The 12,304-nt window shown below is 38.7% G+C and overlaps 1 protein-coding gene and 2 long non-coding RNA genes across 3 annotated transcripts in view; 1 reads left to right on the top strand and 2 right to left on the bottom strand.

The window, feature by feature from the left end:
- The window catches only part of LOC134657885 (uncharacterized), a 186,171-nt gene extending 185,660 nt beyond the window's left edge, over window positions 1-511 (top strand). The window contains exon 3 of the long non-coding RNA XR_010097653.1: window positions 215-511. This is a non-coding gene — a long non-coding RNA (uncharacterized LOC134657885). The remainder of the gene's footprint in view (window positions 1-214) is intronic.
- Window positions 1-12,304, bottom strand: part of LOC134657860 (uncharacterized) — a 137,808-nt gene that overhangs the window by 37,795 nt on the left and 87,709 nt on the right. The window lies entirely within an intron of this gene.
- The window catches only part of LOC134657884 (uncharacterized), a 116,452-nt gene that overhangs the window by 56,325 nt on the left and 47,823 nt on the right, over window positions 1-12,304 (bottom strand). The gene's annotated exons all lie outside the window — the stretch shown is intronic.

Here is a 12,304-nt window from a genome sequence, read left to right as displayed (position 1 = left end):
AGTGGTATTTTTAACGATCATGTCTACAATTTTTCAATAAAAAAAATTTAAATTTTTTTTTCCTCGAGTAGTCATGAGCAGGTCCATCTTCTGGTGCCAGCTTATCGTTGAATTTTGGGACACGTTGTACATAAACCTAACTCTTGAATAACTCTATCTATTAAAAAGCGGCCAAGTGCGAGTCGGACTCGCCCATGAAGGGTTCCGTATTTAGGCGATTTATGACGTATTAAAAAAAAACTACTTACTAGATCTCGTTCAAACCAATTTTCGGTGGAAGTTTACACGGTAATGTACATCATATATTTTTTTTAGTTTTATCATTCTGTTATTTTAGAAGTTACAGGGGAGGGGGGGGGGGACACATTTTACCACTTTGGAAGTGTCTCTCGCGCAAACTATTCAGTTTCGAAAAAAATGATATTAGAAACCTCAATATCATTTTTGAAGACCTATCCATAGATACCCCACACGTATAGGTTTGATGAAAAAAAAAATTGAGTTTCAGTTCTAAGTATAGGGAACCCCAAAATTTTTTGTGTGAAAATCTTAATGCGGTTCACAGAATACATCTACTTACCAAGTTTCAACAGTATAGTTCTTATAGTTTCGGAGAAAAGTGACTGTGACATACACGGACAGACGGACAGACAGACAGACAGACAGACATGACGAATCTATAAGGGTTCCGTTTTTTGCCATTTGGCTACGGAACCCTAAAAAACCGCATTAAAATCCATTGCGTAGTTTTAAAGATCTAAGCATACATAGGGACAGACAGACAGCGGGAAGCGACTTTGTTTTATACCTACTATGTAGTGATTCAAATTATCTCAAATGGCTATGTAGGTTTCAAATGCTTCAATAAAGAAGACAAAGTAACGGTATCCTATAAAACAACGGGGCTTCTAAATTTAATATCAAGTTACCGAAATATTAAAAACTATAACATATATGCGAATATGCTAATAAAGTCTCGGTCCGCTAACTTTAGCCATTTTTTAAAACGACGTAAGTGCCGTTTGGTTGTGAGAGAGTTAAAGCGTTTTGGAATGAATGTGGATAACTGTAAGCGTTGCGAAATCGACGCGGGCGCATCGTTGCTACATTAGTAAATCATAATAAGCTATGCCATAGAGATTAAAATACATAGATTGCTCACTCCATACATCAGTTTTTAGTACCAAAAAGACTATTAGCATCTAGCATCGAGTAGCGGAACTATCAGTACTGCTTCTTGACAATAGATGTAGCACCGACCGGAAAGTCTTATCTCAACAGCATAAGACTTTCCGGTCGGTGCTACATCTATTGTCAAGTAGCAGTACTGATAGTTCCGCTACTCGATGCTAGATGTAGACACTGAAATTAATAGTCTAACTGATGTATGGAGTGAGCACTCTTGTCTTACTATATTTCTCTATGGCTATGCTTATGATTCGTAAGGTCAAAACGTGTAACAGAGAACGGTTTTTTGCTGATCAAACGTGGCAACATTATTTTATGTAAGCCACTTTACTAGGCTAATACTTAGACGTGTGCGCCGCGCCGGCGCGCCGCCGCCGCCGAGTTTTTTTGCCACGCCGCTGCCGCCGATAAATGATCAGCGTGAAATCGGCGTGACCTTGAGTGTTGTTAATTAGCTATTCCAAGTTGGTATTTGAATTACAATATGGTTTTTTATGTATTATATATTTTACAGTTCTCAAATATACATCAATTATTAATTAAATGAAACAGAATAGCCAGTTGCACAAACTATTTGACACACCAATTAATAAAGTAACTGAGTAATCCTAAGTATTCACCGTCAAGAAAGATGAGGAAACGATAATATGAAGTAGGATTTATCCTGTTAATTATACATTCACATTGCCTCACATACGAAGGCAGAATGCTCCGTCATGAAAAGACTTACAATTAACTAGACAACGAAAACACAGGGCTCATGGAGTCCAGCAAAAATCTGAGAACATTGATGTGCGAAAACTCAGTTTCCTAAAAGTCGTGTGCCAAAAATTTTCGAGAAATTGAAAGAGAGAGACAGAGTGACAACACTGTAGATTCACTGTCTCTCTGGCGAACAGCGCAAATGCTTGCCCCGCGGAAATCTGCAAGCTGTAAATGGATGAAGCAACATTTTCTTATCACTCGTTGCTTTCAATTAACCAAACATTGTACTTGTAGTAGTAATTTCCGACGCACTCGGCGATTACGAAAAAGCGAGCTAGTTTGTATATCTTGGGTTGATAACCAGGGCCAGTGGTTGCACCGCCGATATACACCGCAGACCTGGGATCAACCTGGATAGAAACCTAAGACACCAGGCACCAGCATATCAACATCAACTCAGACAGCCAGGCTGCTCTGCTGGCACTAGAATCTCTTGAGTCAAACTCAAAACTAGTCCAGAACTGTAAATCAAACCTAAATGCACTGGCTAACTCCAACAAAGTCATACTTAGATGGGTACCAGGGCACTCCGACATTAACGGAAATGAAGAAGCGGATGAACTTGCTAGGAAGGGCGCAGACACACCCCTGGTCGGCCCAGAACCGTTTTGTGCAATCACAAAACGGGACGCATATTCTCTGCTTGGAACAATCGATTGGTGGAAGTTCGTCAAAGGACAAGAACACTCGAAAGCTCTAATCAAAGGGTTCAACAGCAAAACTGCTAAGGAGCTTCTAGGGCTCAATAGACACAAAACTTGCGCGGTGACTAGAATTTTGACTGGACACTGCAAGTTGAACAAACACATGTTCCAAATAGGGAAAAAACAAGATGCGACATGCAGGTTCTGCCAGGAGTCAGAGGAGACTGCTATGCACATTCTCTGTTCCTGCGGATCACTAATGTCCAAGAGAAGTACCTACCTAGGGCGACACATACTGGAACCCTATGAGATACAGAGCATTACGGCCCAAAGAATCTGGAATTTCCTGGATTCAACTGGCATTAGTAGTGAACTTTAAAGGGCCGTCACAATAGATCACAGCTTGGTCGAAGTGGCACTCAAAGGCCCACAACACCCCAATAATAACTAATACACCGCAGAGCTGGCATGGCTAACCTCGATAATATCTGAAAGAATAGAGGTATTTGACGTGCAACTAAAGTGCGCTTGGTACGAGCTACCGTCTTTCCAATATTCCAGTAATGTGCCGAAACATGGAGCCTCAAAAAGTGGGAACTGGCAAAGGTTGGCGCTTTTTAGACGTGGTGTTAACGAAGACTGACCTATCCTATATTCATTTACAAACCCTATTTTACTCACAGCCTATTCAAAACTATACGCAGTTCACTGACCAGCAACCTGGATTGATCAAATTTTCAAGAAAAACAACAAATTAATGATTTTTCTTAAGAAACCTGAAAGTCAAGGTCACGCCGATTTCACGCCGAAAACACGCCGCCGCCGCCGATTTTTTGGCAAACGCCGCCGCCGATCATTTTTTAATCGGCGCACACGTCTAGCTAATACGATTAGTAAAATATTTAGTAATAAAATATGGTGATATCACAAATAAGATTCGCAGCTCATCAGTTATAAATAACCGATAGTATACTCTGTGAAAATAGTAAGTAGGTACCACGGACCACGGTACCTAAATTTACAACAGTGCCAAAATATCAGAAACTCAATAAAACAAATAGGTACCACATATACCTATAAAGTGTCATTCTATGGAACTTGCTAACTATGTAAATAAAAGTCATAGTATATTTATATTTTTTGACATAGGTTTGTTTACATAATTAGCAAGTTCTATAGAATGACACTTTACATGACAAATGCCTAGTTTTTAGGGATATATTGTAAGGGTCTGCAAGTGCTGCGAATATACTTTATTTTCCAAAGTAATCTACAAAAAGCACTTTTAAAAACTGTCTTTTGTGACGGACGAGTAACTGCGGAACTCTACACTGAGCATGGCCCGACATGCTCTTGGCCTATTTTTAATAGTAGTTAGTAAATTTGGAATTACATTTTTACGCCATTATGATATAATCTTTGACCGTGTCTATGGCTGATAGCAAGGTCAGTTGTTTTCAAATCGCTTCGAAATTCGCGGCGGTCATCGGCCAATTTACGTTGTTTCGAGTTGTTCAAAATTAATGATTTTTCGCTGATTACATGCTTTGTTGTTATTGCCCTGAGACTTGACCTAGTTAATTATGTAATGAATAATGAAAGACACGTACTTGGGGGATTTGTTTTGAAAATATCGTGGAAGTGTGACAAAGTGGATCTTTTGGCATATGCAAAGTTAGCAGTATTCAAAAATAGCGACCCGCCCCGGCGGCTTCGCACGGGTAAACCTTAATAAATTATGTACCTAAAGCGTACTCAAGAATCGCTCTATTGGTAAAGTGTCATTCTATGGAACTTGCTAACTATGTAAACAAAAGTCACTAGTAAATTGACATTCAGAGACAATTTTAAGATGGCGGTTTGTTTACATAATTAGCAAGTTCCATAGAATGACACTTTAGGTGATATCCGTTCAGTAGCTTTCGAGTTTATCGCGAACATACAGACACACTGTACATCAGTTGTCAAGAAAGTTAATCCTCTCATTGATTGTGCAAACTCGGCCTTATGGATGAACATCAAGAATAAATAGTTACATATAAACAGACTATGTTTACGTTTCTCACGGGCCATCGGGGCATGTGGAGCTATCAAACAGCCTATTAATCGTTGTAATGAAACTATATGGTTATCGGGAACAGCTGCACTGATACTCTGGGTACTATTACACCCGGTAGTTAACGAACTGATGTTGTCTGACCGAATATGAACTCTATTTATTAACAACGTAAATTTTTTTTTTATTTTTACTTAAAAATAGCGACCTGCCCCTTCTTCGCACGGGTTACAGTTACACAAAACCATAGCAAATTATACACCTAAACCTGGGTAAAAATGAAAACCGCATGATCCGTTCAGTATTTTTCGAGTTTATCCCGAACATACATAGATACAGACATAATGAACCAGGAAAGACATAAAAATTTCGCGGGACATAAAACCCTTCCTGTAGTCAGATAAAAAGAAAAAGAAGAAACTCCCTTATGGCAAGAAAGGGATAAAATATAAAATTGCTAATTTCGGCTTGTACATTTTGATGAGGGGGTTAGGATACAGTCAGCTAAAAGATAAATAATAAATATTATACAATTGATAGAGACAAAGGAATTGGATAATATATCCAGTTACTTTTCACGCGTAATCGAATTCACTGTGCTATTGAATATTGGTGCTGACTGTACGAGCTTAACACCCTAGGGCAATTTATTAGTAATATTTATTATAATATTATAATTGCGAGCCTATTGTGTCCCACTGCTGGGCAAAGGCCTCCCCTCTTCTTCCATTCGTCCCGGTATTGAGCTACATCGGGCCAGTCTCTCAAAAAGGAGTCCAAGTTATCCCGCCATCGCCGACGAGGTCTGCCGGATCCCCGGTTTGACTCGGTTTGATCTTTGGTTATTAGTAATAGGTACCGCAATCGGGTCATGCATACTCGTAGTGTTGATAATAGAAGATCAAAGGTCAGCATATGCATTGCCATGCGTTCAGATATCGGTAATACAGGCGTATCGTGTAACATTCCAACACTTGACATATCAAGGTCTTTAGCAATGGCCACTTGGGAACAAAAACTGGGAATAAAACTAGGGAAGCCTTTAATAAATTCGCGCCAAATACGGTTCTGCGTTAACACAAATAAATCCCAATTTTTTCATGTGAAAATTTCTCAATTTAGGTAATTTTACGACTGCACAACATAAGAATTTCTACGTTTATACTATACATAATGATTTTTTTTGTCAATACTATAATCTTAATCAATATGGTCGCTGACTGTATTTTTTTCCAAAATACTTACGTTAGTGGCAAAGATCAATCAATCAAAAAGGCCGCTCCGATATATATGATGGAGACGTAGTATGTAGGTATACATAGGTACTAGGAAAATAATACCTATTTTCAATGCTTTTGAGGGTATCTATTTAAAGTTGATATTAAATAAGTTTGTCAGTAAGCGGTATCGCCGCGGAAGCAATAACGGCTAAGTTATTTTAATAACCCCGATATAGCGGTCGCATAAGGGCCGCATATGTCGCGGTTCGTGGTTCGTAAGTACATACGGGAAATGTTATGTCTATTCTCGAAGTACAGAAAGCATGACTAGCAGCGGTTGTGACAATTCGTCAAAAGCAAGTATCTCAACTACCATACCATACTCAAATAAATTAGAAATTAGTCTTTTCTAACAAATTGAAAGAAACAAGCCAATTGAAATCTTATTGCTAAGAGCGGCCAATTACTATGTAGTGGCCATTAACTAGCAGTAGTCACCCGTCACCCTACTCGTAGCGTTATGAAAAGTAGTGTCCGGCCGAAACCGGATTTTTGCCGAAACCGATGCTCTGGTCTAGTTTCAAAACCGAACCTTCGGCCGAACATTATATTTATGCCAAATCCTGCCGAAACCGAAACTTCGGACAGACACTAATCTCTCTACTCGAATAATTACAAATAAAAAAGTAAGAGAAAAACACAGAAAACATAACCCTTCTTTTGTAGCAGCCAAGTTAAAAAAAAAAGACAATAACACGAAAATAACTCCAGATGAGTAGAGCTGCTGCATAAAAAAAACATCATTTTTACGCATTCTTCACTTAGAGCCCGCATATTTTAAAAACTGGTCAGCTGTTTCAAACGCTTACCTTATTAATCCCAAATTACCATTCTAAGTGTGAGCTCGGATTACTCATAGAAATTATGCATTTTAAGATCAAGTAACAGCGGTTGTCACTTGTGACTACCGTGCGCAACATCCAATAGGGATACCTACAGAACAGTCGCCATCAGATATATTGAAGCGGCCGTGGTGCTCAAAAATATCTGAACACGCCTCTATTGTCAAAGCGCTAGAGTGCGTGTTCAGATATTTGTAATCACCACGGCCGCTCCGATATATTTGATGGCGACTGTACCGGTGCTCAAAACAATGCATTCTTACTTATGTCGCTCTTATGATGGGTGCGAGTAAAAAGGCATTAAAATGTATGGAGCCAGTATAGAGATACGACGTTTCGATTTGGGGTCAACGAGTGTAAATACATACGATGTGAACGAACCGGCGCGTGCGTCGAATGTTTAACACTGTACTGTCGTGCACGGAAGTGGTTCTGTTTTTAATTAGATTTAACGGAAAAAAGGCATGTCGAGCACTAGAAAGTGTGGAAGATACGTTTAAACGCGAACCGTAGAGGTATTTGTGAAACTTAATATTAGGGAGTGGTAGGTACTTTAGGCGCGTAGCGTAGGGTACAAGAATAGTTATTTGTACAACAAGAGATCAAAGTTTGATATTTCTTCGAGTGCTTATTTTGAGTCCCGTGCAAGTGAAAGATCCTATACTAGATTCACGAGCGTAGCGAGTGAATCTAATTTAGAAACTTGAGCGTAGTAAGGGACTCAAAAGCGCACGAGATGTAAATAACTTTGATCTCGTGTAGTTCACAAAACTTTTCACCTCACCTCAGCAGTGAGAACATATTAACCCGGAAAATGTATTCCTTCTTCATCACTTACCTATTCACTCATGTTTTCTTAAGATATACCAACAATTAAGTTTTCACCTCAGCAGCTCGAACAAGGGTACTTTGCTACTTAAAAATAGTGAGCAAAATCGCATTTTGCTCACTGAGTGAGACAAAATGAGCAAAATGCGATTTTGCTGAGAGTGAAAAGATAATTATAATTAACGTTCATTTATTTTTTGGACTATTGTCAAAAACCAGAATTAGTGCAATTTCACTTATTAACAAATTTTCAAAACGAAGGACTCCATTTGATCGATTTGTATCATGTATATTATTTAAAATCATTTTATGTTTAATCAGTATTTCAAATCGCCTGTTTAAAAAAACTTATTACCTACTTATAAAAGAATTAATACTTAGGTATCATTTCGTATAAAGCTAAGATAGCTATTGCACTGGCTCTTTTCTATGCAAAATGCAACAGATTAAATTTTAATCGTCTCTAAAGAATCTCAGCCATTCTAGGAACGACTAGACAGAGATAAATAGCACTTAAACGTTCTATTTTAAAGATGGCGGGCTGACGGACGCTTTAAGTTTATAGTTATTTACTCGGGGGAAATGACAGAAGTAGCTTGTGAATAGTTTATGGAACAATATCTTTCTCGTGGGACGCGGACAGATTTACTGATTCATCTGGCGAGTACTTTAAAGGTTATAATATAAAAATATGAACAATATAAACTGATTTTAAAAAAACTTTATTACTTGGCTGTTTTTACAGGTGTTTGGGGTTATACCTACTTATTACCTACAAGAAATTTCGAAGACGTATTTGTGCACGTAAATATAACGCACGTTTTTGACTGTCGTAGAAATACATAGTAATACCTAATGTGACTTTAGCCGAATCATTTTAACTAGCTCGGGATACTATTATATTATACAGGGTGATTGGAAATTCGCCGTATTCCTTGAAAGGGGTTATTCTATGGGTCATTTGCAATGAATTAAGTCCAGTCAACCAGGGGTCAAAACTCATTGGTCAAGTCTTCCGCCTGCTCTGCTATTATTATTATTATTATTTTAAACAGTTTAAAAGAAAATGTCGACATTCGTACTTTTTTGGACAGCTGAGGAACTAAGGAACTCATTTCTGTATTTTGTACGCAGTGTCATACTTTGTTTTTAAGTAATGCCTTAAAATGTTACAAAGTCTTGGGAAAATTACAAAAAATTGTGACTTCAAATCCTTTTTTTTGGAAAATTTTGGAAAGTTTCGGCAATCTTTTTTTATTTCACGTAATCAGTAGTTTATTGGCTATTAGATGAATGCTTTTTTTAATTCCAAATTTGAGTAGTTTTTTCACAATTACCACTTCTTAGTCGAAAGGCGGGTTTTTTAAACAAAAAACTAAAAACTCAAATAACTTGAAACCAATGAGTTTTGATCCCTGGTTAATTGCACTTAAATCATTGAAAATGACCTATAGAATAACCCCTTTCAAGGAATACGGCGAATTTCCAATCACCCTGTATACCATATTTAATTTTATAGCCACAAAATTAAATAGTAATCAGTGTTAATCTTATCTTTAAAATGTTTTGACGTGTAATGTATACGTGTATATTGTAAGGGTCATCTATTAGTGTGTTAATATTTATTGAATTATATGTAAATTATTATTAATCATGGTATTAAATAATCTAGTTAAGTTAAGTAAATTAGTTGTGAACTTGACTAGTTCCGATGGCGCCACTAGCGCGCGCTAATAGCGCGCGCCACTTTTGCACCCCACTACCGTTAACGACTGATGGCGTGATCGGAACCAGGCAGGAGAGGCATTCAGTGTTCGGCTAGCAAAGTGAACGGTCAATACCTTAAATACGTTGATACTTTAATCAGGTGGCTTTTAAATGTTAAGCTTGTAGATTTGTATTTCATATTTGGTTTATTTTGAAATATACCGAGTTAAGTAGAAACAGTTGAGTTTTCGTCATAACACCGTAAACCCCCAATAGTATCAGAAGAGGGGATCAACAAAAATCTTTTATGATTTTTGCCACGCCTTACACACAAAAAAACGTAAGTATTTTTCCACGTTATTTTTTTTTACGTACTGTGCTAATATTGAGTAGGTGGATGGATTTAATCATTAAACTGTAATTGCCGTAACGGAGGAATTCCGGAGGTTAGTACGGTTAGTCTTTCATGTTCATCTTGCCAAAGGCTGCTCCTTTGGAGATGCACATGTTAGATAATGTGATGATTAATGGTTATGAAAGGTAAACTGTAATTGCCGTAACGGAGGAATTCCGGAGGTTAGTACGGTTAGTCTTTCATGTTCATCTTGCTAAAGGCTGCTCCTTTGGAGATGCACATGTTAGATAATGTGATGATTAATGGTTATGAAAGGTAAACTGTAATTGCCGTAACGGAGGAATTCCGGAGGTTAGTACGGTTAGTCTTTCATGTTCATCTTGCCAAAGGCTGCTCCTTTGGAGATGCACATGTTAGATAATGTGATGATTAATGGTTATGAAAGGTAAACTGTAATTGCCGTAACGGAGGAATTCCGGAGGTTAGTACGGTTAGTCTTCCATGTTCATCTTGCCAAAGGCTGCTCCTTTGGAGATGCACATGTTAGATGAGTATGTAAAAAAATATATATATATATATATATATATATATATATATATATACATATACCTGTGTTAAGTTAATTTATAATCCATTAAGAGATATATATAATACCTTTAATATATTTCCGGACACTGCGTGAGTTTTATTAAAAGAACACGTTCACATTCACATAGCGTTTAGATTAAATCATGTTATTTTAGACTGAACATGTCGATATGTAGAGTCGATATGTAGAGTCGATATGTAGAGTCGATATGTAGAGTCGATATGTAGAGTCGATATGTAGAGTCGATATGTAGAGTCGATATGTAGAGTCGATATGTAGAGTCGATATGTAAGAGTCGATAGTCGATATGTAGACTCAATATGTAGGAACTATTTAAATGTGTCTTTATTTCCTCTTCTCCTTTGTCTCTTTTCTGAAACAAACTAAGTTTCAGATATGGAGGGCCAACCAGAGCTCAGACCAGAGAGCCAGGACAGAGAGTCCCGATACCCAGGAGCACCCAGGCGAGAGGGACAGGGCAATGAGTACGAGGACCCAGGAGTGTCTGGACGACCAGACCGGGGCCTGGTTCTGACACGGCATTCACACAGGAGTGTAGACCTGACACGGAGCAGCAGCGAAAGGAGCGAAGGTCGTCTTCGTGATAGAGAATCTCGTCCAAGGACTGTACGTCGGCGCAGGCGGCGTTCATCTTCGGATCGTCGGAGGTACCGCACCCCATCTATGGAACGTCGTAAGGGGTATCGTACACCGTCGGTGGAACGTCGCAGAGAGCACCGAACACCATCGATGGAACGTCGTAAGAGGCATCGCACTCCATCGGCGGAACGTCGCAAGAGGTACCATAGTCCATCTCCGGGACGTCGTAGGAGGTACCGTAGCCCATCGTCGGAACGTCGCAAGAGGTACCGTGGTTCTTCGTCAGAGGACTCTGGTGAGCGCAATCATTTCTACTCTAAGAGGGCACGGAAGCCTAGTAGGGAACGCGACTCTAATGTACTTAATAAAGTTCTATCAATTTTAGATAAAGTCAAGAGCTCTAATAAACCCAAGCTTGCATCAATTGCGAATGTCATCCCTGAATTTGATCCCATGGCTAGAGATCAGACAGTACTTACGTGGTTGACTAAAGTCGAGGAATGCGCCTCAATTTATGAGTGGGACGATAAAGAAACCACTCATTACGCGCTTTTGAAACTCACGGGTGTAGCTAAATTATGGTATCAGGGATTACCTTCGTTGATGTTTACTTGGCCAGAGTGGAAAAGAAAGTTAATAGAGTCTTTTCCATGTCGTGAAGATTTTGCCGAGCTTTTGACGGAAATGCTCGCTAAAAGAGCGCGCTATGGGGAATCGTTGGAGCATTATTACTATGCGAAGGTTAATTTATTAAATAGATGCAAAATTTACGGCAGACAGGCAGTAGATTGCATTCTTCATGGACTAGAGGATAGGGCTGCTAGAGTGCGCAAGCAGCACAGTTTACCGAGCCAGAACAAATCTTGAAATACTTCCGAACCGTTAAAGCAGGACCATTTAGAGATAGGGAATCTAATACATCCGGTAGACAACGCAACGAAATTAGGCCATCAGCAAATAAGCCAAGTACATCGAAAGACGGTTCAAGTTTTAAAAATATTACGTGTTATAACTGTAGCGAAATAGGACACCGTAGTACGAAATGCAGCAAACCGGCAGCTACCTGCTCTACATGCAATAGGGTCGGACATCAAACAGTCTATTGTTTTAAAAGTAAATTCGATAAAGAACGAAAGGAGATAGGGCTAAGTAATGCAGAAAATAGCGCTTCAGGTGCAGTCGTTAAGAATGAGAAAAAGGTAGCGAGATTGACAATTGATGATGAACCGGAGAGTGTGAGTGTGAAGAATGAAGAAATTGCGGATAAAGTGAGCGCGAACAACGAGAAATCGGTTAATAAAACAATTGACAAATATATAATGGATATCAAGATTAATTCGTTGCCAGTAACATGCTACGTTGATTTAGGTAGCGAATGTTGTGTAGTAAGATCGAGCGCCGCGGAAAAACTAGGATTAACCGTCAATTATTCAAAGGAACTACCAGTACT

Source organism: Cydia amplana, chromosome 21 (assembly GCF_948474715.1).
Source record: "Cydia amplana chromosome 21, ilCydAmpl1.1, whole genome shotgun sequence".
NCBI lineage: Eukaryota > Metazoa > Arthropoda > Insecta > Lepidoptera > Tortricidae > Cydia > Cydia amplana.
This window is presented reverse-complemented; position numbering and strand designations above follow the sequence as displayed.